Below are 23,450 nucleotides of genomic sequence, written 5' to 3'. Positions count from 1 at the left end.
TTGTTTAGTGCGGTCGATTGTAGTACTTTATTTTTTTGACATCAGTATTTGTGGTTTAATTTTTGTGTTCTTAAGAGATTTCCTGAAAATTTTCAGGGCTTACAATCTTTTAAGAGATTTTAGTTTGGATGGTAATTTCCATTAGGAATTTACACGTTCGATAATTATCTTCCGATGGTGGGGTAGATTACTCTACACGTTCGGTCATTATCTTCCGATGGTGGATTTTTGAAAAAAATGTACACGTTCGGTATATTTCGTTTCGATGGTGGATTTTTGAGAAAGGTCTACACGTTCGAATTTTTGGTTCGATGCAAGTTTCGTCTGACGTTCTTAGCAATCGATTTTGTTTGAGTTGTTTATTAGAACAAATTTTGGGTATAGCCCAGGACTTATGTTGTGTTTGTTTGTTTGTTAACTCACCTTATTGTTAGACCACCTTGATATTTTTGTGCTACATTAGATTGACCCAGTAAGAACATATACTGTTAGTAGAATAACAAGGCGGATTCCCGCTCACTTCGTGCTGGAGGCGCAACATTGTGAGCCAGAATCGGTATGCGGATTCCCGCTCACATGAGCCAGAATCGGCATACCGATTCTCGCGCACCGTGGGAAAAAAGTGAGCCAGAATCGGCATACCGATTCCCGCTCACGATGAGCCATCAGGGTCCTTGGCATCGATGGCTCGTTGAATGTAGAAGAAGTAAAACACCAACAATGACCAGAGGGTCGTAAGAAGATTGTTGATTTTGAAAAGGTAACTAAAGAAAACTTTAGATATCTACGCCAAATTTCAGAGAATCGTACGATCAACGAAACAAACATCCAACATCATGAGAAGTGAATCATGTCATACGAAAGATCTGTTAGGAACTACGATTCTTCGATTCAATATACAGGGCGTAGCGAAAGTGTTACAAATGTAAACTAGATTGAAATTTCAAATAACTTTGGTAGACAGGGTGGAGCAAAAATACAACGAATTTCGGACCGTTTTACAGCCTCCCCCACGATTTCAACTTGGTGCCAACCACAGATTGAAATTGGAACCAAAACAAAAAAACTATAACGGTCAAAACAAAAAAACTAACATCATGTAGTCCCAAGACAAAAAAGTTAAACTAGATATTCCACTTAACGAGTCGACTCCAGGTGCGGTTCGTTGGCTCTTAAGCACAACTCCCAATGGCAGATTTCTAATAAAATGGCTCTAACCTAACCAAAAGGGTGGAACAGACCAGTGCTGAAGTTTCTGGAAACGGAAATTTATCATGCTTCCAGCTCAGCAAAGGCGGGTGGCCAACAGGTAAGCTGTTCGCATACAAAAAGTAAAAAATATCAACTTCCAACTAGCAATTGAAACTTTCCAACTACGAGTTGAAATTAAAAAACAAAAAGAAGAAGAAGGGATAGCCAAAGGTTCCTTAAAAATCTTCTGGGATTAATCGCGACGGAAAATTTCACAAATAAGGAAACTCCCAGAAAGACAAGAGATATATTCTTAATAAAAAAGCGTTGTTCTGAAGCTATTTGCTTGTGGCATTTTTATAATTAAGTATTTTCTATAGGAAATAAGCCACAATTTTACTAAAAAATGAATTTATTAACGTTTCGAAGCCCAAATCGGGTTTCGTTGTCAAAATACGAAATACTATTAAAAACAAAAATATTGTTGCTAAGTAAAAAAATTCTTCTAATAATTTATTTAATCTGACTCATTTATATTGGCAATTCAGACGTATATTATACATTTTAAAGTAGAAGACTTTAAAATGATATCGCCAATATTTATGAGTTGCGTTCCTGGGACGACTTTACTAAAAGATAGTTCATTCAATTACATGAAATCAATCCCAACTCAAGAATATCCGTCGCAAAAAAATCATAGCATGTTATCTGTCTTTAAAAAGACAACCAAATGCAACGATGAGAGTAAAATTCTCGCGTTAGAGATTTCATAGTAAATCACGAGGGAAAACCAGGATAGTTTCACGAGGTTTTTTCCTGGTTTTCCCTCGTGATTTACTATGGAATCTCTAACGCGAGAATTTTACTGTAATCGTTGCATTTGGTTGTCTTTTTAAAAGACAGATCACATGCTATGATTTTTTTGCGACGGATATTCTTGAGTTGGGATTGATTTCATGTAATTGAATGAACTATCTTTTAGTAAAGTCGTCCCAGGAACGCAACTCATAAATATTGGCGATATCATTTTAAAGTCTTCTACTTTAAAATGTATAATATAGGTACGTCTGAATTGCCAATATAAATGAGTCAGATTAAATAAATTATTAGAAGAATTTTTTTACTTAGCAACAACATTTTGGTTTATTTTAATAGTATTTTGTATTTTGACAACGAAACCCGATTTGGGCTTCGAAACGTTAATAAATTCATTTTTTAGTAAAATTGTGGCTTATTTCCCATAGAAAATACTTAAATAAAAAAACGTTAAAACAAAAATATAATTTGGAAAACAAAAGGGTAAATGTCAAGAAGAAACGTTCTTAACGATATCAATCCAACCAAAACAGGAGGAATCGATTCAAAATAAAAAACAAAATAAACAAAAGCAAACTACAAAATAAGTAATTCGTTACAGTGAGTTCACTGATAACAAAAGAACAAAGCAAAAACTAAAATAAGCAAAAGCAAAGCTAAAAAAACTAATTAGCAATTATTTGTCATAGTGTAACACTAATAACAACAGAGCTAAACAAACTAAACTAAAATAACTATATACAGGAGATGTCAAGGATTCTCTAATCCAGGACCCCTAAAATATTTTAGTAATGACAACACGACAGTGTTGTCCCAAAACACAAATAACTAAATCGTCGTGTAATTGTTCAGAGACCTTAGGCTCACGCTAACAAATACACTACACAACGCATAGACAAAATCGAAAACACAAAATACGATAACGCAACGCGTCATCCTAAACTCAAATAAACTCAAAACAAAGCATGCGATAACCCTACGCGTCATCACGAACATAAATAAACTGAAAATAAAATAGGCGATAACGCAACATGTCATCCTAAACACAAATAAAGCTCAATCGTAAAATACGACGACACTGTGCGTCATCGTTAACAAATTAATGCAAAAAAAGACGACGTCGTTCTACGTTATCATCGACAAAATCTAGGCAAGATATGGTAACGTTTTTTCGGACGCATAAGTTTCTTTCAACCTTGACTTACACCACGAATAACATAAAAATAATTATGGTATGCATCATTAACGCCAAAAAAAAACACAAAATAACATGTTGTCCTTGTTTTGGATGCATAAAATCTTTCATTTACGACTAACTCTAAGGACAACATAATTTGATAACGCTATGAGTTGTTATCAAAAAAAACGAACACATATACACATAAAAAAAGGAGTTACCGATAGTTAACGAACCATTTTAGTTCCCCAAAGATAAACTATCGTTAGTAACTGGACAAAGATTTCTATTTACAAATGGAGTGGTGGATGCTTAATTTTTGCTGTAGTAACCGGAAAGAATGATATCTAACGCGTCATCACACGCCTATAAAAGGGACATATTCGGTGATTCATAATCAGGTAGGGACATAATCAGTGAATGGGGTCATAGTCGGTAGTGTCTAATATTCCGGGTCACACAACCAAAAAAAAATACCATATTCCACCAAAGATATAGAAAAGAAAATAAAATAAGACCAAGTTTTACTAACACCCTTAAAAGCAACAAAGAGTTTGGTCGGGGTAGCAAGAACTAAAATCTGACTAAACTAAAATAAACAAAAACTAAATCTATATATACAAAGATATTTACATAAAATAGGACCAAGTTCACATTAGTGTGACTTTTCCTGCAACACGGACAAAAAAATATCGAAAATAAAGTACGCAAAGGCGTAAAAAGAATTTTAATAAAAGAAGAAAATAAACGAAAGAAATAAGCAAGCAGTCATACGAATCAATACAGTCAAAAACAAAAAGAAAATAAAGAATACTTCAATAACTATTCTTCACAATAAAACAGATTTGAAATAGTAGATTACGGTCCTGTCCAAAAAAAATTGTGATTTTACACATACAAAAAATAACTGAACAGCAAAAGTTCACAAAAAATGTAAAATAAAATAAAGAACAGTAGTAGAATAACAAGGCGGATTTCCGCTCACTTCGTGGTGGAGGCGCAACATCGTGAGCCAGAATCGGTATGCGGATTCCCGCTCACCGTGGGAAAAAAGTGAGCCAGAATCGGCACACCGATTCCCGCTCACGATGAGCCATCAGGGTCCTTGGCATCGATGGCTCGTTGAATGTAGAAGAAGTAAAAGACCAACAATGACCAGAGGGTCGTAAGAAGATTGTTGATTTTGAAAAGGCAACATGTAAAGTGCATGACAATGGCCCATTCTGAACATGAGAAGAAGTAAAAGACCAACAATGACCAGAGGATCGTAAGACGATTGTTGATTTTGAAAAGGCAACATGTATAGTACATGACAATGACCCATTCTGAACATGAGAAGAAGTAAAAGACCATCAATGACCAGAGGATCGTAAGAAGATTGTTGATTTTGAAAAGGCAAGAGGCAACATGTAAAGTACATGACAATGGCCCATTCTGAACATGCTTAAAAATGCTATATAATCATCATCATGACAATGGCCCATTCTGAACATGTATAAAAATGTATAATGCTATACGATTATCATATACAGGGTGTTTCATTAATAATTGTCCATATAGTAACTGGAGAAACCTTAGCACAAAATACGAAGATTTAACCTAAAACACTTAAATAAATTGTTGTTCCTTACTGAGTTACAGGGTGTTTTATCTAAAATTTTAAAAACTATTTTGGCTCAGCATTTTAAATCTATTCGACGTATTCTTTTCATACTTGGCAGGAAGTATAAGTACTGTACAAACTACTAAATTATGTTAAAAAACGTTTCTGGCTGTTACCAGAGGCGTACGACGGGGGAAAGTGAATGGTTGACCCTTTCCAAATTCTACGCCACTGCCGAAATTGCTATTTTAGTTCAATTTTTGGATTCTCCAATACTTTCTGTGAAAATAATATACTCTTCATTCGTAACGATAAAGTCATTAGTTTTCGAGATCTTTGAAGTTAAATATGAAACGACACGGTTATTTTGATTAATGTATTGTGTCGCTTCATTTTTAATTTCAAATATCTCGAAAACTAATCATTTTATCGTTACGAATGAAGAGTATATTATTTACATAAAAAGTATTGCAAAATCAAAAAATTACACTGAAATACCAATTTCGTCAGTGGCGTAGAATTTGGGAAGGGTCAACCAGTCTCTATCCCCTGTCGTACGCCTCTGGTAGAAGCTAGAAACGTTTATTTATCTTAATTTAGTAGGGTGTACAGTACCTACACTTTCTGACAAGTATGATAACAATACGCCAAATAGTTTTAAAGTACTGGGTACAAATAATTTTTAAATTTTAGTCATATGAATCATATCATAAATTAATCAAAATAACTGTGCCGTTTCATATTTTACTTCAAATATCTCGAAAACTAATGACTTTATCGTTACCAATGAAGAGTATGTTATTTACGTAGAAAGTATTGGAAAATCTAAAAATGGCACTAAAATAGTACTTCCTCCAGTGGCGTAGAATTTGAGAAGGATCAACCATTCACCATCCCCTGTCGTACGCCTCTGGCAGTAGCTAGAAACGTTTGTTTATCATAGTTTAGTAGGGTGTCTAGTAGTTGCACTTTCTGCCAAGTATGAAAAGGATGCGTCAAATAGTTTTAAAATGCTGAGCAAAAATAGTTTTTAAATTTTTAGATAAAACACCCTGTAACTCAGTAAGGAACGATATTTTATTTAAGTGTTTTAGGTTAAATCTTCGTATTTTGTGCTGAGGTTTCTCCAGTTACTATATGGACAATTATTAATGAAACACCCTGTATAGGGCTGAAAATATATTTGTACAAAATTACGAAAAATCAAATATTTTGAATTATTTACAAAAATATTTTGTAAATAACAAGTTGTTGTTTATCAACATTCCGGATGTGGATGGTTGATAAGGAAAGAGTGCAGACGATATTTTTGCAACAACAGGAAACCGCTAAAGATATGACAAACCACAATGCTAGAAGTCCGGATGTAGTCAGATGATAACATGTAACCACAGATATTAGTATTATAAACTGTTATCAGTTTCCGGTAACCACAATAACATATTTTTACAGGAAATGTGTTATCGTGGTTAACGGAAAAATATGTTATTGTACGGAAAATAAGTTGAGACAAAAACAAATCCTTGACATTGCCAAAACGGCATTACAGCATATCTTCTTTGCTAATGATCCGATTTTGACGTATGGGGTGTCAAATGAAAGCGGTGGCGACACAGAAGCCAACTGTCAATTCTTCTTCTGTCATCGTTCAACATTAACTGTCAATTCTTCTTCTTCTTTTCCGTATAGTGCCTAACAGAACGTGACGTGTCATTTACGTGACATGAATGGCATGACGTGAATAACGTGACGTGAATAACGTGACGTGAATAACGTGACGTGAATAACGTGACGCGAATGACGTGACGTGAATGACGTGACGTGAATGGCGTGACGTGAATAACGTGATCTGATGGTTTCTAATGGCCTCTAATGATCTCTGCTACACTCTATTCCCTAATGGTATAGGCTATTTATCTTTAAACCATCCTAACAGTGTACCTCTTTAACGTGACATTTGAACGCGAATGATGTGACATTTACGTGACATTCGACGCAGGAGGTGTGCTCCAAAGTTGGAATTTATTGAGACATTTCACGCAGAACATGATCAGTACTACTATGAATCCCATCGAGTACATACATAGGGTAATGGAATTTCAAAGTAAACTCAACCTGTTAAATAAAGACATTAAATCATATGAAGATTTAAAACAAATTAATAGGCAATTCGATAGTCTGCATATTGAGGGGAAAACGTGGAGGTCCGAAAAGCAGCAGCAAGGCCTTTACGCCTTTAGAAAACTACCACAAGCTACATATCCGTTAAGACGTATTCAGCCTACACCATGGGGGCCAGCAACAGCGAGAATGTGAAAAGTGAAATAGACAATGTCTTTGCAATGTCTTGTGTAATATTAGCATCTGTATTTATCTTAATTTTAAAAATTATTTTTGAAATTGTAAAGAGAAAATTCGAATCTTCATGTAATATAAGACTTGATCAGTAAATAAGGTGTTTAAATAAAAACAAAAAAAAATCTCTAAATTATTTATTAATATGTACATAGAATAATTACAACGGCATTATTGTATAAGAAAACCAGTGACGTAAACGATCCACATTTCTCTCGGTGCATGAAAATAGTCCAATATTTTTAAACTACATCTGAACTAGTAATCCAACTATTGTGTTTGCTATCCAATCCTAACCATTTAACATACATCTTGATGCCTTTTCGTCTAAGTACTTTTTCAACCAAGTAAATGTCGGGATTTTTCGTTTTCTGCAATTCTTCTTCGTAAAAACCACCGCTAATCGGCGCACCTTGCATGTCTTCGAGCAAATACGTTATAGGATTTGTTATCTTCACTTCTACAATTCTAAATAATTCTGTAGTCCAATTGGGTGTGTAGGCCTTTTCAAAGAAATGTTTTGCTTTTGATGCACGTACAATATCACCAACTTTAAATTTTCGCGGGCCGGCAATCTTTAAGTGACTATAACTTTTGTGTAAAATGCTTTTTCGTTGTATTTGTTGACCTGAGATGGCTTGCATCCTGTTTTACTGTGCTTCGTATTGTTGTATTCCTCGGTGATTATCGGTAGGACATCCAGCCATTTGTATGATCCATGTAAACTGAAATACTTGTACAACTTTGCTTTCAACGTTCTAATAACTCTTTCACAAATGGCAGCCTTTTAAATCGTGTAGGTGCTGTAATGATTAATGTTGTGTTTTTTCATTAAATTTTGAAATTTTTTGTTGTAAAATTCGGTTCCTTGATCAGATTGTAGATTTTTCGGAAGTCGTCGAGTATGGGCGAGAATGTCCGAAAATTCGCGAGTAATTTCCTCACCTGTTTTGGTCTTTAGAGGGCGTGTCCAAACAAACTTTGAAAAACAATCAATTGCAACTATTAGTTTGTAATTTTTATTTTGGTGCGCATAAGGACGCATTTCAGCCAAATCCATCTGTCACAAGTCATCGAGCCCTTTGATGATTGTTCGTCGACGAGGATAGTTTCTTCGTGCTGGTTTATGCAATTCGGTCACCACCTGTTCTTTAGACATTCTTATATACGACTTTCAATTGCTTTTAGACGGGTATCTATATTCATCGAATGAAGGTTGTCTACTAGACCCTGTAATGCCGCGTTCATTTCTTTTATCGTCTTCTCCATCCGGTCTACTTTCAACGAATTTTTTGGAACTTTATCTGCAGCCATGCTAACGTTTTTATCTATATCATCCGAATTGTTGATGATGTCTTGTTTAATTGTAGCAAGAGTACCATTAATTTCGTTTATTTTAATTTGCATCGAAGCGGCATGTGTCTGTAGAATGGGAATTGTAGTTTTATGAAGCTCTTTTCTTACTTCATTAAGGTCGATGGTTAAATCCTGTATATCATTAGTTTTTTGCTGCAACAACTTATTTACATTATTCTCCGTATCCTTTTTTACTGTATTCAAATCACCTTTGATTATTTTTTGTAACTTTTGCTCGAGAAGTGGGACTGTGGTTTTATGAAGCTCCCCAAGTAGCAATTTGTCGACGCGACAACGTTGTCTACCGCGTGGCAACGTTTTCTTACAACGTTGTTATTGCCTAAAAGACGACTCTATTCTGCACTGATTTGGTGGACGATTTTTGAGTTGTCTTGACGTTGCCTAGGCAACCTCCTGTTAAGCAACATCGTTTCGTAACCGTTGCATGTTGCATAAGACAACTGAAGCGACTATAAAAAGCACCTGCGCGAGCAATGGTTGCTCAAGGAGTCAGACTAGTTATGTTTTTTTACCTATATTTTTAACACCTGTATGGTGAATGCGAAAACCAAAAAGTAAACTGTTTTGACATCGTATTGGGTATTTAAATTTATATGATATAAATACATAAAGGACTTATTACCTGATGTGAAATTTATAAACGCATCTCAGATTACCGTCAAATATGGATATTTCACCTTTAAAAAACACACGCGCTGCTTTTTTTATGACATTTTTGACAAAAAATATGCAAATTTAAAAAATCAAATTTTAATATAAAAGTCAAAATTTATGTTAAAGATGTTCTGTATAAATTTAATGTATTGATGGTGCTTTTAAAGTTATCAGAAAATGCCTGCATTTTTTATATTCTGTGTTTTCATTTTCTTTACATCCCAAAAATCTCAAGTAAAACCAAAATGGCGCATTAAACAATATTAGCAATATTACTAAAAAAATACATTATTACCAACCTTAGACGGATAAGACAACTTTAGAAGTCCAATCGCCAACCAAACCCGGCTGCGCCGACTATCAAAACCATTTTAGAACGCACCCTCTTATTGGGTGACAGAGGTCATGTGACCAGTGTCAAAAGTGTATCATTCTCATTAACAGCGTTGCCACATTTAGTAGATTTCTACTTTTTTGGTAGATTTTTGATATTTTTTTAAAAATTATAGTAGGCAATATTTTTTAGTAGATTTTTGGTATATTTCAACAGAATTTGATCCATTTTTTTCGAATCATGAGGAAACTATAATAAGTCTTTTTGAAAAAGGACATCGCACACATCTTATGGAAAATATAATGTCACTCAAATTCAATAAAATTTATATGAATATATTCGTTTCAATTTAACGATCAATTCTTATCATTGCGCCAACTCTTAATTTTCAATAATAAGAGCAGAAATTGATATAAATCAATCTGAAATCAAATGGGTAGGTACATAAGTTAGAGAGAGACAAAATATTTTAAAATACCCAAATTATAGTTAGTTCATAAATCTTCTCGAGCTCTTAAGCATCTTATTATAATAGTTTCACTAATCCGCTTAGGCCCAGCGGGGCTTAAGCTGTTTTGAATAGCACCCAGAGCAATAGTGATTATAACTGACACGTTTATATACTCCAAAAATGTGATTTCGATAAACTTTAATTGCAATTTGCGCCGTAATTAATCATAATTAAGAGTTGGCGCAATGATAAGAATTGACAGTTAATTTAAAACGAATCTATTCGTATAAATTTCATTGAATCTGAGTGACATTATATTTTCCATAAGATGTGTGCGATGTCCTTTAATCGCAGAATGAAAGACTGCATTATTTAGAAAAACCAAAACGTTTCTTTTGAACAAGATATTTGGAATTAAAAGTCACTAAATTTTTTCTTTTTTTCACCCCTGTAACGTATTAAAATAAACATTATAGAAGTTTTCAGGGACTTTCGGTCCTCGGTAATAACGTAATCTTTCTTTGTGCGTTTAAATTTTTCAAAAATACTTATTAGTTTTCTAAGGATTCGCAAAAAACGAAAACATTTAAAATACATTGAACATTTTAACAGACGACATTTTGCGCCTATCCCCTTAAGTTAGCTGTTGTTTTTATTATAAAAAATCCCAAAAATACGTAAGTATATTTTAGTTTTTGATTTAGTAGATTTTAGCTAAAAAATGATAATTACCAGTTGGTGGTTTGGAATTTCCAATTTTGTGGAATTCATCTTGGGACATTTAGGACGGATGTGCATATCACTGTATATTTACATGGCCTAAAAAGACTCTACTGATTTTGTGAAAACAAAACTACTGAAAGAGTTAAAACTGACCTGGCAACCCTGTCTACCAAAGCAGATACAAAGATGGTTATCAAATCCAGCTATTAAAAAAAACAAATAAACAGGTTGTTAAATAAATCGAAAATGTCCATCAAAATATATAATAATTAGTTTAGCATTATAACATTTTTAAGTCGTTGCGATTGTTGAAAAAACTGAAGTGTGATATGTAGTTGTCAAAATGGTAATAAATTAGTTGCCCGTATAACTACAGGTTGTAACATCGTAATGTCAGTCGGGGTAGGGGACGTTGGCCGAAACAACTGAAAATTCTCTCGGGCAACGTTGTAGACAGTGCATTTGTTTGTACTGACAACCAATGCGTCGAAAAATTGCTACTTGGGTCTTTTCTTACTTCATTTAGTCCGATGGTTAAATCTTGTATATCATTAGTTTTTTGCTCCAATATTATACCATGTGTTTGAATTAATGGCAGGTGTACGTTACGCAACTCCATTATTTGCGCATCAACGTATTTTTTCGTTGCAGCATCACCATTTTCTGAGGGGTCCTTGACATTGCAAATTTTCACATTTTCGGCATTAATATTTCCGTCAGAAGTATGTGGAAATGTAACTCGCGTCAGCTTTTGTGTGCTACCACCACCACCACGAGAATGATGACCGAATTTGTCGACACTCATAATAGAAATGATGCTGACATTCACAGTTACTCTATTATATTAGCTTCTTTTAGTTCATTGATGATTGCTAGGATTTCGTTGTCGTGAGATGTGTTGCCGGCATCTTTCGAAGCCACCAAGAGTTCAAGACGCTCCACTAATTCATTTGGATCATCCCAGTATATATATTCCATAGGAAAATCTTTGTATCTCCAACGCTTAGGTAATCCAGAGCCAACCTCTCCTCCACTAGTGTCTGTATGACGACGTTGAGATGATGTTGAACGAGTTGGTAAACGACTATGTGGCGGTTGCGTTAGTGCTGATGATGTAGTAGATCGGGTGTTTATCTGTGACGGATTCTGTGATACCGTTAATGTAGGCTGTGACAGATTCTGTACTATCGTTGATGTAGACTGTGACGGTTTCTTTGCTACCGTTGATGTAGATGCAGGTCTAAACAATGGTTTAATAATATAATGATATTTGTCTCCACTTGAACTTTTAAGGCGGCCTATTGAATCCAGATGAACTTCGGTTTTCTCTAATAACGTTTTGTATAAATTTGTATCTTCTTCATTGTAGTATTCAGGATCAGGATTATCATAGAAAATAAGGTGATATAGTCCAGGCGTCTCCTGCACCGATCCTCCTTGACCATTTTTGGCGTCATCCATAACCTCTATAGCACCGTCTTTGTTAAACTTTATTCGTCGTTTACCCCACGTCCAGCCCAACAAATCATTGTAAATAGGTCCATAGTTTTTATCGATTTTATCAGATTTCATTCAAAATTCTTTTATATACTCATGACTCATCGGAGGATATTGCTCCATATATTCGTTGAAAGCATCTTCAGAAATATTATCAGGATCAAACATTACTTGTTCGGTTTCGTTATCTTGCGATTGGTGTGTTTCTATGCTATCTTCATATTCTTAATCTTCTTCATCGTTGTTTTCAAACACATCTCCATCACTAATAAATGATACTGGTGGTGTTGGTGTACGATTTTCTTCTATATACGGCTCTCTTTTTAGTCCTACTTCTTCCTTTTTCACCTCTTCTTTTTTAACTTGTCTAAACTTGCTATCGATAGCATGATGTAACGTTTTTGATGATTGAGCAATATCCTTGAGACGTTTCGAGATTGGTGTAAAAAGTTTATTTAGTGACTCATCTCGTTCTGTTTTACCTAATTTCAATGCCAAATATTTTTTGCGAATTGATCTAGCCAACTCGGCGACTTTCTTCTTGCGCATGGCAATGGCAACCTTATCATCTGACATTTTGTTGAAGACTAAACAATTAGCTTACAATTTTATATATTTATCAAATCCTTTGCGGTATCGACCATTGTTGAGGGCAAAATCTTTCATAATTACCAGCGTGCCATACCTGTCACGCCAACATTCTGAACACATTTTTTTAATTCATCAAATGACATGTCTGGTGATACGTGTTCATCAAATATATGTTTTAAATTTATCTCGTCTTGCTTGAATAATACAATCATGTTACAATTGTCTCTTATTAGCTGCTTCGGTATTTTTGAATATGTTTGACATAAATAAGCGGCATCGATATCTTTATGTCTACACATGGAATAATACTCGCGAATCTTCTGCTGTCCATCACATGCAACATACCCAACTTCCATTGTCTTTGAATGGAAAATACCCTACACCTTTAACTTGCGCTATTACATCTTGCAGTAGTTGGTATTTCGGTTGAAAGAGGGATTTCGAATAAACATAGACATTTTTGAATTTGGCACCATTTGGATTAAATAAAAGTGATAGCATGACGTTAGTTTTTCCGCATCCACTTGGACCACAAATAATGGTCGCGTTCACCAGAATAATCCGAGTGCAATCCGATTAATTTGCGCTGAAACGCTGACAGTTTTTTTACTAGTGAACGACTGACGTTTGACATTCGATTGAGAGTGTTCTGTGTTCCATTTGTTTATGTTTTTATTCTTTGTTTATATAATTTATAACCTAAACCTAGACAGTTTTGTTTTTATTTTAAATAAAACTGAAACTGTTTAAACTAAAATGGATAATATTCTTGAAGAACTTTTGTTTGGGGACGAAATTAGCAAATGCCGTTATACATTTAGCAGATGTACCTACCTCAAATTATTCCAGAAGGATGAGATGAAATTAAATATATATAAACCATAATTCAATATCCAATTTAGAGAACATTTTCGTATGTCCAGAACTACTTTCCAGGTAAAATTGTATAACAAATTAATAACATCATGTATATTATATTGTTATATTTCCAGGAACTATTTAATTGTATTGGTCATATCCACCAATTTGAAAACAGAATAATTCTATTGGAAAAAATTAATGTTTATGATGTGGATGCTAAGTAAACCAGATAATTTGTTGCTGGGGATACGTTTGGTTTGCCAAAGAGCTCTGGACATAAGATTTTCACCCAAATAATATAGAATTACAAAAAATTGGAAATAACTAATCTTGAATATCAATGTGTATATTGAGTTTAATTTTATTGTAAATATTCTATAATATAATTTTATTGTAAATATTATATTAACACATTTGTGGACACATTTTCATATGCAGACAGTAATTTCCCTTTGTAAGTACATGCATATATAGTCGTATCTGCGAATGGGTTAATTGTAAATCGTAATCAATAAAAATTTTTTGTGAATCAATAAAAAACTGGTTTGTTTGAAAATAAATGTAGTACAAATGTGGTTATAATATTTATTTTCATGCTTAGATAAAAACTAAATGTATTGTAACACAACCTTTCATATATCTTCCTCCTCCATTGTTAAGCAGAATTTGTTAACAAGAATTGTCCCTCCCTTCTTTTTTTAATAAGAGGAATTTCTTCCTTAGCGTTCCTAGTATTTGGTTGTGGCTCTAAAATTGCATTTGTTTCACTGAGAGCGTCTAAAAGGTCTCTCAATCCTTATTTCGTTTGACATAGCCATACTCGTAGAAATAATTCTATTTGTATTGATGGTATTATCAGAGAACAACGAACACATGGTGGTCTTCAGAGTGCTCCCAACTAACAGTACCTTATGCTGCTGCGTTTTCTTTTACTGTTTTAACCCTTATCCGGGCAAGTGGGGCTCAATAGGCCCGAAACGCCATGTCTTTTATATGGAAGTAAAATGTCTTGCCCGGATAAGTATTAAAGTGAGCTTTCTCGTTTCAGAATTTTTTATCGAATACAGCTTCAAGATAACGTAACCATGCAAAATAATTATTTTTTCCCTTTATAGGATGCCAGCAACAACTTTGTAATGTAAGATTGCTTGGAAATGTGCTTCTGTATGAGCATCATAAAGGGATGTCTACTGCATTCCCAGTTTATCTCAAGAGTTAGTTGGTTGTGATCAAAGAATCTTATTAAAAAATAGATTATATATCCCTCTAGTTCTTTTTTCATAGTACTTATATTAAATTTGGTGTATGCCTAATTCCATGAAATGACAACAAATAATATGATTGTAAATAGTTTTGAAAAAGCTGTTTAAACTGTATAATTAAATTTTTTTTAAAACGTCTACTTTTAAAAATTTCGTACCTAGGCCTGGATCCCGCATACCAAAAAAAAGTTGATTAATAGCAAGCTCAAATTTGTTAATATCTTAACAGTGTCTAGTTGGACACACTTTGATGTATAGAAACACTGGAACAGGGGAAGCCTTAATTGTGGAATGTGCCATCCTGACAAGTTTATGATTGTGAAAACTAGCAGGTTGTTTTTAAGTTTATTCAATAGCAAACTTTGTATATTATAATATATGAAAAAATTTTTGTCCGAAAAATATGTTGGGCAGTTGGCTGAAAGACTTTGGTCGATGGCCTTTTAGTACATTGTATCAATAAAGTATGTCTCTCTCTCTATGTTGGGCATTTTAATAATTCCGACACGTAGAACATGTCAGAGGATAGGAATTATATTGGTGATAAATAGTAGTCTGATTTTGCATGCTAATGAAAGAGTAGCAAATCAATTGGAAGTTCTGTCCGACACAATACATGAGACGTTTTTGTAGTCTGGCGTTCGAAACCTGTAACCTGTTCAACAATTAAAACTTCCCGTTCCAGTGTTTGTTTTAAATTAAAACATCAAAGTTTGTCCGACTAGACACCGTTAAGCTAATAATAAATTTTCAGCTTGCTATTAATAAACTTTCTTTTGGTATGCAGGATCCAGGCCTATTAACTATTTAACTCGAGCAGATTCCATTTTACCAGCGAATATATATCTCATTCAAAATTCGGCATATCTAGATACTTAACTTAATGAAATCTTACCAGAATAATAAACGTTTACTACAAGAACAAGAAAATTTTGATAATAAATTAAAGATTCGGTCAGCTGTAGAAAGGTTTGAACTAATAAAATGCAAATTTAGAGGATTAAAATTTGATACAGAAAATATTCGATTAACGAACATTGTGTTTTACACAATTTTATAATATAGAAGGCAATAATGTTCTGGATAAATGCAATATTGAGTAGGTATGCTAAATAAAGAAATTAATAATATAACGGTGGGTGAAGAAGAATAAAAAATTGGAAATATTATTGAAAATAACTAATATGGAGTATTATTGTATAGGTACCTACCTACCTATATTAAATTTAATTTTATTGTAGATAACTATTAATTACAAATAGTTGGTATGCAATCAATACCAATTTTTATAAGATTTGTGAATCAATCAAAAACTGGATTGTTGGAAAATAAATGAGTTAGGTACCTACTATACACATATTGTGTTAATATTTCTAGTAACTATATAAATAAAAAAACACAAATAGTTCTAACTTAATTTAGATATTAACTATATATAGGATACATATAAATAAGAACTACAAATATTTACAATAAATTACATACAATAATTATTGTATTTATATTCAATTTTAATTAAATTGTCCATTTTACTTTGAACTTAATTTTAAAGTTGGCGGGATTCAGCTATCACAGCACAATAACAAATTTAAGGCTGAATAAAATGGCGAGCGCTTCCAATCCGATTAATTCAGCGTACCGTTCACTAGTAAAAGAGCTTCCAATCCGATTGCAATCCGATTCCAAGCTCTCTGTTTGATGAACGCAACCAATGGCTCTGAATGAGTTTGGTAATAATTTTCCATGTTTACTGGTTGTCACTTTCTGGACAATGTCCAGATTATCAATTGGCAGCGTCTGCTCTTGTTGAACGACCTTCATCGTGTGGCAAGTGTAGTAAATAAGTACGGTAATATATTATAGATGTCGCCACTTGCATGTCATCAGTCCAATGTTGGTTGTCAAAGGAGAAGGTCTCTTGAATACTCTAATTAATAAACTACCGTTTGAGCTTCATATTCCTGGTGGTTATCAGTATTGTGGACCTGGAACAAAACTAAAAAAACGTATTGACGCGGAGATCCAGGAATTAATCCATTAGACGCAGCTTGTAAACAGCACAATATCGCTTATTCGCATCATACATCTCTCGAAGAACGTCACAAGGCTGATAAAGAATTGGAAGATAGGGCTTGGGAGCGATTCAAGTCTAAGGACGCTAGCTTTGGTGAAAAAAGTGCTGCTTTACTTGTAACCGGTGGAATGAAAACGAAAAGAAAGTTGGGAATGGGATGCCCTCATCGTCGTGGAAGAAAGGGACGTTATTCTTTCAATCGAGATGTTGTCTCAAAAATCGCAAAGTCCATGAAGAGAGAAGCATCGTTACAAGATACTGCTTTGACGGCTGTACGAATAGCAAAATCGGTAATTAACAGACTTGGCGGTCGCAAAGAAATTGATGTTCCACGAGTATTGCCACTAAAATCTGGAGGTTTCCTGCCCCTCATACCTCTATTTGCAGGTCTTTCTGCTTTGGGAGCTTTAGCCGGCGGTGCAGCAGGGGTGGCGAAGACTGTGGTTGACGCAAAGAATGCCCAAAAGAAATTGGATGAAGACATACGTCATAACAAGGCGATGGAACACATCGGCTCAGGTCTGTACCTGCGTAAGAAACCCAGAGGCGGATTCGGCTTGTATATGAAAAAAAACTTCCAATAAAGCTACCCAATCGTCCGCTGTACGACTTGAATATTGCACATTACGCAAAAATCCTTAAAATACCACATTTTCGAGGAGTTTTCATGAATGACACTCTGCCTAGAGACGGCCCTCGACAACGAGAATGTGCAATAGTTAACTTGGATGTGTCAACACATAACGGAACATATTGGGTAGCATATAGAAAGATAAACGACGACGTGGAGTATTTCGATTCATTTGGTAATCTGAAGCCGACCAAAGAACTTGTGAAATATCTGGGTGCACGTGCCAGAATTTTCTACAATAATCATCAGTATCAGAGGTTCAATCAAATCATTTGTGGACATTTATGCTTAAAGTTTTTATATAATGGAGCATATTAAAGGCATGGAACTGCTTATGGATCATATGTTTCACAAAAAACGTTTTGAAGAATTCAGTAAAGAAGAACTACAATTAATACCGCTAGATTATATTATACGAACTGTAGAACCTATAGAATTGTTATATATATGGCATAAATTGCCGGGAGAATATCGAGGAGAATAGAACTTGCAGATACTACTTCCGTGCTTCGTACATTACAACAGGCCAGATTGGAGGACTCACTGGGATGGGCCAGCCGATTCTCAAGCATCTTGCCATTTATGTAAACTTGCTTTGGAACAAATAAAAAATATGCGAACATAAAATTGATTTTTATTCCGCTATATAACCTATTAATCCTTTGACTTGAATCAGTCATCATGTCGCAGTTGTTGAGAGTAGTTAGTACCAATTATACATTTTCATTTCAACCTTCCACACCAATCGTGTTGGATCCGAACAAAGATTATGAAATAGCTCTTCATGCCTTTCATTCCTACAGCAGTATACCAAACATTGAAAATAACAAGTTTTATTACTACAATGACAAAAACCAATTGACAAAATTTGATTTTCCTGATGGATGTTATGAAATTGCCGATATTGAAGAATACATACAAAAGAAACTGGGTGCTGACAATGAGCTTCGACCGGAAACGATATTTAGTCTAAAACCTAACCACAACACGTTACAGTGTCAATTATTCAGCAAATATAAGATTTCGTTTAAGCAACCAGATAGTCTTGGTACAGTATTGGGATTTTCTCCGGCAATACTCAATCCTCAACGGATACATTCTTCAAATCAACCTGTTAGGATTATTAAAGTATCTAGCATACGCTTTGATTGCAACATTAGTACCGGAGCCTTCGACGGTAACAGACCTGGTCACACGATCTACGAATTTGTCATACAATCGAATCCTGGGTACGCAATTGACGAAACTCCTCACAATTTGTTGTATTTACCCGTTGTGCCACAGCGTGAACTTACCAATATCACAGTCTTGGCTCTCGATCAAGAAGGACGACCTGTGAACTTTAGAGGAGAAGAGAGCACATTGGTGTTGGAACTTAGATCACGAGGGAAATGGGATTAGTAATAAGACCATCTACTGCTCAAAGGACATCATTAGTTGTGAAACCGTCTAAGTGGCAACATCGTATCCACAGAACACCATTACAACCGTCTAAGCGAAAACATCTTGCGTTCGCAAACAAATCACCATTAGTTGTACAACCGTCTAAGCGAAAACATCTTACGTTCGCAAAAAAAATTGGTTTTACAATCACTTGGTTTTAAACTAAAAAATGACGACAGTGTATGAAAATCAAGAACGTTCAGACAACGTCGTAATGCCTCCAATATTCGATATTTATCGTAAGCCAATATTTGATGAATCGATTCGAAAGGCTGAGTACCGAACATATGCACCATTCATCAAATCATTCAACTGCAATGATATTGTTTAATTTAGCATTAATCAAGTTGACTTGTTTTTTGAAATGAGCGAAACGTTGTTATGCATTAAAGGATCACTCGTAGATAAAGCAGGATCTGGGACAATCAAGCTAGCAAATAATGTGGGTGATTTTCTGTTCGATTCGTGTACGTACAGCGAAAGCGCACGAGAGATGGAAACAGTGAGGGATCCTGGTATCGTAAGTGCTGTACGTGCCATGACATATTACAACCAAGAAGATTCCCATGATATGGTTATGGCAGGTTGGAATTACCCTAATAGTCCCATTCTACACGATACTTCATTCAACATACAGATGCCTCTTAAGCACATTTTTAACATTTTCAAAGATTATCCAATGATTACGTGTGGCCGTCAAACAATAAGACTAGTTCGAGCTCGAAACGACAACGATTGTTTAATTATTACAGATGCAGCTACAACAGCAAAGATTAACATCACCAACATTGAACTCAGAGTGAAGCACATATATCCCAACGATGAAATTAAACTACAACTAATGACGTCCATTCAAGAAGATCGCCCTATAGTTATTCCGTTTAGAAAGTGGGAATTGCACGAGTTGCCTACCATTACCAAAGGTGCTAGGCGTGAAGTATGGGCCGTTAAAACTAGCACATCAGTTGAAAGACCACGTTATGTTATTGTTTTCTTTCAAACGGGAAAACGTAACACAATCAAAGCTGATCCTAACTTATTTGATAATGTCAGCATTAAAAGTATTAGATTATCCTTAAATGGAGAATATTTTCCGAACGAGAGAATGCAGTTGGATTTTAGCAAATCTGACTACAACGAGGCCTATTTCAACTATACCGAATTTAATCCCAGCTACACACTTTCCAAACAAAAGCGACCTCTACTCGATTTCTTAGCTTTTCAGCATCATGCATTGTTCGTCATCGATTGTTCAAAACAAGAAGAAAGCATGAAATCATCCACTGTTGACGTAAAACTCGATATTGAAGCACATAATGGTTTTCCCGAAAATACCAAGGCCTATTGCATTATAATTCATGACTGCGTAATGGAATACTTCCCTCTTACCGAAATTGTAAAAAATCTAAATTAGACGCAGAAAGTGTCAGTAGTACACGAGCAGTCATCATGAGAGTAGCATTCGTAGATATTCAGGGATTCGATGTGGACGGGTGGTTTGTTCCGAAAGAACTTACAATCGAAATAGGTTTTAAACGAAGCCATTACATATTTTTACCTCCGAAACCATTCAATGCGCTAAGTAATGTAGATAAGAAGACTGCATCATACGTGGAGAAAAAACTGCTTGGCATTCGAGACTCTGATGGAGAAGTAGACTTGTCCAAAATAAATGAAATACTAGAAACCAAGCTGTTGTATGCAGCCGATTACATCTACGTTCGAGGAGAACAAAAAGCTGAATTTTTAAGCAAGAAATGTCACATTTTTGGAGTTTTTCCCCTTATTATTGATGTTTGCAAGTTTGATGGTACACCTCATGCTACTGGAAACGTTGGTCCTGCTACAAACCCCTGTCATGCCGTTGGACTATTTTCATGCACCGAGAGACATGTGGATCGTTTACGTCACTGGTTTTCTTATACAATAATGCCGTTGTAATTTTTCTATGTATTAATAAATAATTTAGAGATTTTTTTTTGGTTTTTATTTAAACACCTTATTTACTGATCAAGTCTTATATTACATGAAGATTCGAATTTTCTCTTTACAATTTCAAAAATAATTTTTAAAATTAAGATAAATACAGATGCTAATATTACACAAGACATTGCAAAGACATTGTCTATTTCACTTTTCACATTCTCGCTGTTGCTGGCCCCCATGGTGTAGGCTGAATACGTCTTAACGGATATGTAGCTTGTGGTAGTTTTCTAAAGGCGTAAAGGCATTGTTGCTGCTCTTCGGACCTCCACGTTTTCCCCTCAATATGCAGACTATCGAATAAGCCTATTAATTTGTTTTAAATCTTCATATGATTTAATGTCTTTATTTAACAGGTTGAGTTTACTTTGAAATTCCATTACCCTATGTATGTACTCGATGGGATTCATAGTAGTACTGTTCATGTTCTGCGTGAAATGTCTCAATAAATTCCAACTTTGGAGCACACCTCCTGCGTCGAATGTCACGTAAATGTCACATCATTCGCGTTCAAATGTCACGTTAAAGAGGTACACTGTTAGGATGGTTTAAAGATAAATAGCCTAGACCATTAGGGAATAGAGTGTAGCAGAGATCATTAGAGGCCATTAGAAACCATCAGATCACGTTATTCACGTCACGCCATTCACGTCACGTCATTCACGTCACGTCATTCGCGTCACGTTATTCACGTCACGTTATTCACGTCACGTTATTCACGTCACGTTATTCACGTCATGCCATTCATGTCACGTAAATGACACGTCACGTTCTGTTAGGCACTATACGGAAAAGAAGAAGAAGAATTGACAGTTAATGTTGAACGATGACAGAAGAAGAATTGACAGTTGGCTTCTGTGTCGCCACCGCTTTCATTTGACACCCCATACGTCAAAATCGGATCATTAGCAAAGAAGATATGCTGTAATGCCGTTTTGGCAATGTCAAGGATTTGTTTTTGTCTCAACTTATTTTCCGTACAATAACATATTTTTCCGTTAACCACGATAACACATTTCCTGTAAAAATATGTTATTGTGGTTACCGGAAACTGATAACAGTTTATAATACTAATATCTGTGGTTACATGTTATCATCTGACTACATCCGGACTTCTAGCATTGTGGTTTGTCATATCTTTAGCGGTTTCCTGTTGTTGCAAAAATATCGTCTGCACTCTTTCCTTATCAACCATCCACATCCGGAATGTTGATAAACAACAACTTGTTATTTACAAAATATTTTTGTAAATAATTCAAAATATTTGATTTTTCGTAATTTTGTACAAATATATTTTCAGCCCTATACAGGGTGTTTCATTAATAATTGTCCATATAGTAACTGGAGAAACCTCAGCACAAAATACGAAGATTTAACCTAAAACACTTAAATAAAATATCGTTCCTTACTGAGTTACAGGGTGTTTTATCTAAAAATTTAAAAACTATTTTTGCTCAGCATTTTAAAACTATTTGACGCATCCTTTTCATACTTGGCAGAAAGTGCAACTACTAGACACCCTACTAAACTATGATAAACAAACGTTTCTAGCTACTGCCAGAGGCGTACGACAGGGGATGGTGAATGGTTGATCCTTCTCAAATTCTACGCCACTGGAGGAATTACTATTTTAGTGCCATTTTTAGATTTTCCAATACTTTCTACGTAAATAACATACTCTTCATTGGTAACGATAAAGTCATTCGTTTTCGAGATATTTGAAGTAAAATATGAAACGGCACAGTTATTTTGATTAATTTATGATATGATTCATATGATTAAAATTTAAAAATTATTTGTACCCAGTACTTTAAAACTATTTGGCGTATTGTTATCATACTTGTCAGAAAGTGTAGGTACTGTACACCCTACTAAATTAAGATAAATAAACGTTTCTAGCTTCTACCAGAGGCGTACGACAGGGGATAGAGGCTGGTTGACCCTTCCCAAATTCTACGCCACTGACGAAATTGGTATTTCAGTGTAATTTTTTGATTTTGCAATACTTTTTATGTAAATAATATACTCTTCATTCGTAACGATAAAATGATTAGTTTTCGAGATATTTGAAATTAAAAATGAAGCGACACAATACATTAATCAAAATAACCGTGTCGTTTCATATTTAACTTCAAAGATCTCGAAAACTAATGACTTTATCGTTACGAATGAAGAGTATATTATTTTCACAGAAAGTATTGGAGAATCCAAAAATTGAACTAAAATAGCAATTTCGGCAGTGGCGTAGAATTTCTAAAGGGTCAACCATTCACTTTCCCCCGTCGTACGCCTCTGGTAACAGCCAGAAACGTTTTTTAACATAATTTAGTAGTTTGTACAGTACTTATACTTCCTGCCAAGTATGAAAAGGATACGTCGAATAGATTTAAAATGCTGAGCAAAAATAGTTTTTAAAATTTTAGATAA

At 34.7% G+C, this 23,450-nt stretch overlaps 1 protein-coding gene and 1 long non-coding RNA gene across 3 annotated transcripts in view; one reads left to right on the top strand and one right to left on the bottom strand.

The window, feature by feature from the left end:
- The window catches only part of LOC114346374 (ketimine reductase mu-crystallin), a 202,398-nt gene that overhangs the window by 57,439 nt on the left and 121,509 nt on the right, over positions 1–23,450 (bottom strand). The window lies entirely within an intron of this gene.
- On the top strand, positions 13,249–14,205 carry LOC126880273 (uncharacterized). Its single transcript, XR_007696527.1, has 2 exons — positions 13,249–13,705; positions 13,762–14,205. It is a non-coding gene; the product is annotated as an uncharacterized LOC126880273 (long non-coding RNA).

Source organism: Diabrotica virgifera, chromosome 2 (assembly GCF_917563875.1).
Source record: "Diabrotica virgifera virgifera chromosome 2, PGI_DIABVI_V3a".
NCBI lineage: Eukaryota > Metazoa > Arthropoda > Insecta > Coleoptera > Chrysomelidae > Diabrotica > Diabrotica virgifera.
The sequence above is the reverse complement of the archived record's forward strand: the minus strand, read 5'-3'. Positions and strand labels throughout refer to the sequence as shown.